Source organism: Polyodon spathula, chromosome 25, assembly GCF_017654505.1.
Source record: "Polyodon spathula isolate WHYD16114869_AA chromosome 25, ASM1765450v1, whole genome shotgun sequence".
NCBI classification, from domain to species: domain Eukaryota; kingdom Metazoa; phylum Chordata; class Actinopteri; order Acipenseriformes; family Polyodontidae; genus Polyodon; species Polyodon spathula.
Window position 1 is genome coordinate 22,659,532 of NC_054558.1, and position 5,424 is coordinate 22,664,955.

The following is a 5,424-nucleotide window of genomic DNA, read 5'->3' on the forward strand; positions in this document are numbered from 1 at the left end:
AATAAAATCAATTTCTTACGTCCTTTGTGTACCCTTCCGCTTGTTTTTTTTTTTTTTTAAACACAGACACATCACGTGATACCAGCCCCCCCCCCCCCCCCCCTCATTCCGAATTCTGCAAACTCAGTGCGGCATTAATAACGGCGTCAGACAGGACAGCATCAGAGACTGTAGACAACGCATACAAACAGTATAGCTGACAATAAACAATCAGAGCTGGTGCTGAGTTCAATATAAAAATGCAAAATAGATTTGTGTAAAAAAAAAAAACAAAAAAAAAAAAAAAACAAGATACATTGATAGCCTGCTTTGGAATAGCATTGTAAAACGCTAATAAGAAGTTAGTTAAATGCTCTTATGATGATCCAGTAGCATACATGGCATGACCCTGGCCTCAGCTCATACATTGATTCTGAGTTTTCATTATACAACCCCGCAGAGAGCTGATATAATTAAAGGCATTGGATAATCCCAGCCAGACACAATTAAAAACAGCAATCGGCCTATTTATTGAATTATTTTGTGGAATGCAAACATGAAGTTCAGGTCGATTGGAAGATTGCTATTGGAATTCCCAGGTAGAAGCCTGGCTCCAGCACAAACACAGCTCTGCCATTCGCTGCTTCATTTCTTAGTGGAATTCAGAATGCTGACAGAGGCTGAATGTTCTGACCCTGGATTGTCATTGCTGGTTATTGACTCTGTGTTTTACACATGCATGTGATTGCACACTCCAGTGATGCCCAGGCTTCTCATCACTGCGTGGTTTTGAATCCAGACTCGGATGGTTTGAAATCACCTTTGTGATTTGTGGAAGCACGCAGTGATCTATTGACCACACACGGGACTTCTAATTATTTTCATTGACTAGTCCATTAACCCCCTGAATGCCTGGTGCCCAACGCAACACTGCATTTGATAATCAGTTGGAAGCACGTGGATTTCTCTTTAAAATCCTATCTGAAGGGGCTGGGCAGCATATTGTATCTGGACAATTCCACAGGATTTTCAATTGAGTTCAGTATTTGTGTCGATAAAGGTTGTAATTGGAACCTATAGAAAGAAACAAGCCTTTGAATACACTGGTCAGGACAGTGGTCAGTGTTAATTCTATTAAGAAGCTGAAGCTTATGGGACTTGTTCTCTCTTTTAAATGACTTTGAATTTACAGTGATGGGCTTCACAATCACACCCACGCTCATTAAAGATATTGCACTGGGAGTGACGTGCACAGCATCCCCTAACCATTCATAGGATGAAACAGCTGGGAAATACTGTAGCCCCATTAAACTGAATGAGTCATCCTTTTCATCTGACTAGGGCACCAGGATTCCTAATTACAAAGCACTGTGTTACAGCAATACAGATACAAGCATGTGAAGCTGGGGAAATAATTCCAGCATAGATATACTAGGAGGGAGAGCTGTTCTGGTTGGTTCAGCTTGCATATTGATTGATCTGCAGCTGTCATCCTTCCCTGTCAGTCATCTGACTGCATGTAGACGATTAGCAGTTGCCTTCTGGGATGCTAGAGATAATAACTATAATATACCAGTCAGTCACACACACTGAAAAACAAACCACTAACTACTGCTGCTCACAAACAGGTGCTACTGATACAAGGTTTGGAAACTCTCTCACACACACACACACACGCACGCGCATGCATGTGCATGCACGCACCCACGCAAGCAAGCACACACACACACACACACAGAGGCACCCACACACGCAAGCACACACAGACACGCACACACACTGACACACACACGTATGCATGTTACACACACACACAGACACGCAGTAGATTATTCTCTTCTCACTAGGTTTGCTAAAGAGGATTCAGAGAGGAGAGGAAAAGCAAGCCCTGCACTTCACTATTACACATAGGAGATATGTATATATATATATATATATATATATATATATATATATATATATATATAATATATATATATATATATATATATATATATATATATATATATATATGAATATGAGAATACAGTGGATCCATTATTCACATACTAGTGAAAACATGGTCACGCATAGGTAAGCATTGTAGAGCCCAGAGAATATAATAAACGAATCGCATAACCATGAGATTAGGTGGCAGTGGTCATCGAGAAAGGGTCTTGTATCGCTCCACAAGCACTCGCACAACTTGTACACTTGTCTTGGTGACACAGTGCTATCATTGCTGCTTTCGCAAATATTTCTCCTGCTTTGCAGAGGCACAGCATCTGTACCGGTATATGCTGTGCGTTACTGCCACCTAGTGGACAGATGTAAGAAGAACACCTCAAAGGAATAACGTTCATGCCAGATCTTCAAACACATTCCGAGTACAGTAGACTCACGCTTTTTTCAATTTGAAAAGATATCTCCTTGACATTTTAATTTCAATTTAAGTGTATTATTTTGTTATGTGATTTTCATTAATAGTTATAGAGCTTTAGTCCTGGATATTGACCCAGGCCCTCAGTATCGAATATCTGGTTTCTTACGCAAAGGTATTCCTTACGCATACTTTTAAACAGCACCGAATTTGGCTTGACTGTAAGAGTACTTGATCTTCTTCATTATTGCAACCAGACTGTGGTGGTGGTGGTGCTTAGTACAACAGCAACTGGAAAAAGAAAAATGTACAAACTCCCTTGCAGGTTACAGAACAAAAGAGGGTTGCTTCTGTGTAGTTTATAAAAGCTACTCCCCCAGTGCAGTTTGATTGGTTCCCCTGTCTTACTTCACCTGTAGAACGGGTCTGGTTCACCCAGCTTGATCAGCGCCTGTATTCTGTATCTGAGTTCACGTCACAATGCTCGGCACCAATGCTTTTCTTTAATATCGGCAGTTTCACTGTAGTACTCACAGTGTCCAGAAGGTGGCAGCAGTGTGGTTCTCCTCCCACTCTGTAGCTTCATCAATCAGCACCATACATTATAATTATTTCTTTCCCAAGGACAGGATCTTGATTTCCAGCTGCTTATTCCTTCAGGAGCAATATAGGGATAATTACCGTTGGATTACAATATCTCTATTTTTTCTTCAGGAAGTCCTTACTCGGGGCCCACCCCCCCCCCGACACGACCCCCACCCTAACGGGGGTGGGGTCTCAGAGTACACCTGATGTACTCTTTCCACCTGTAAAGCCTGATTTCAATCTGGCGCTAGGGCTGCTGGGGAATCTGGTGGTTAGAAAGAGCTTTTCTTTCAGACATTTTACATTCCTGCTACTTTAAACTCTGCTTCTCGACACCTCTCAGATATACAAACTGCACCACTGTGGTAGAAGCGGATAACAATGCCCCACTGCTAAAATAAAACAAACAGTTAACCCAGGACAGCTATCAATGCTAGCCTTGTAATCAGTTCTCTGAAGCTTTGCTGTTTTCAAGATCTGCATTCCATGTTTGAGCCCCGCAGTCTGTGCTCCTAATGCTTCTGAGTATGTGTTCGGACAGCACACACCTGGAGCTGTGTAAAACAACAGCTTCAAACTAAAATCGAACAAAGTCAGCACAACCGCCTTGACCAGCCTGGACTTGGACTCTGCAAATCTGTCACCCCGGCTCTGATGCATTGCAAGGCAAGCTTAGTAAAAGCCAGGGAAGAAATACTGAGCACCCCAGCAAACAGCCACAAGCCCTCCTGCAGCAGCGGGGAGTGGCGGCGTCTCGGATTCCATGCAGCTACGAAGAGATCCAGCAGGTGTCCAAGCAGCCAGTAAGGAGCCCCCAGCCTGTCAACGCTGTGGAGGTTAATTAGTTGCTTCCCAGGGTACGACTGAGATTATCTTCTAGTATCCTGACTGCCGAAGAAAGAAGCTCATTATTTATAATTAGAAGCTCATTTGAGAACAGAAGCCCCTAGTCTGGGTCAGTGGATTGATGGTGGTTTATCTTTCTGCTTCATTGTTAGCGCATTTCCACACTGAGACCCTGAGAAAGACAACATAATCTCAGAGCTCACTGTGGTTCTGCTACTGTACACGGGCCGTGGTTCTGCAGCGTTGGCGCCTGCTGTCTATTTCAGGGACTGGGTTTCAAAGTGACGGCTAAGTTTAGATTCTGTAATACTCCACTATAACACTGCATAGACCAACATAATCGTATTTTAATAATTAAGTGCAATACTTGTATGTGTTCCAAATATGTCTTTTAAAATGAAATGACACAATATGTGTGCATTTCAGCAGCCCTCAACTGAGCTTCAACATTAATTGAACGTTTAGTGCTGGCTGTTTATTTAGGTAGTGTGGATAGGATATTTAACGTGTAATGTGTAAACTTCTAGAATACAGAACATACACTGTACATGTCTCTTAAGAGACTTCAATCTACTGTGCAGAGTCTTTATTTATTCCAATTAGTTGACCTCTTAACTAATCCATGTGGTAGAAATGTGGCTTTTGCAAGGCTTTCAGCCGGAGCAGCTGAGCTTGTTTGTAAATTAAATGTGTGAGACACCAGTAAGAGATCCAGCTGCTCCACGGAGATCAGCTTGGTATTAATTAGCCTGGGTTGGGAGTCCAAGGCACAAAGGAGTCTTGTTGGGACACAGCTGTTCGCCCATTTATTTATTTATCTTGAATCGCAAAGCTTCAGGTGCTGCTAACGGCCAACTGGCTCACTGGGAGAGTGGATTGTAAAGCCTCCGTTCACACAGGGTTATCTGTTACTGTTTTAAAACTGTATGTGGTGCTTTCAGAAAGAAATCCACTAATAACGATCTGGAGTGTGACCCTCGGGGAATCTTGAAGAACGACGACTGGCTCAAAACTGTCCTTGAGTTCAAAGTGCGTCAAGGCCGGTCTGTTTTTGGAGCCTTCCGTAGTTTTCCTCCTGAAGACAGAGCAAATATAAGGACAAAACAGTGGGGTGCTCTCTGCCAGCAGCCTCTCGTCACTCAGTGAAGGGATGCTGTTGATTAAAGAGACATGAAGGTGGCCCCTTCAGGGAAGGAGCCTGGTTCCTGTGAGTGGTGAGAGTCTCCTGTCTGTCGAGTCATCGGAGCTCCATCCAGCAAGAGCCTCATTGCACAATGTGGGGAGGTCCCCTTCTTTTCAGAATTGTGCGTCAGTCAACTCAGGAAGCTGTTAGGAGGCACATCACAGGGGCTTCCCTGGGTGGCGCTCCTAGATACTTGAACAAATAAATAAAGAGAAACAAATGTTCATTATGAAAGCGGTTCAGGTCCTTCATGCAACGCAAGTGAGCGTGAAGGGCAGTGTAAGGGAATAAGTGTGCAGGTCCATTAGCCTGTCTCTCTGACTCACACATCCCCACGTGCAGAGAGAGAGGCTTTGCACTGAACTGCACGCGCTCAGACCCGGTTTATAATGTCACAGATAGCAGGTACAGGAATTGGCATTCGAAACAGGGACGCAACAGCAAGGCATTTATTTATTCTGTGCCAAAGGAC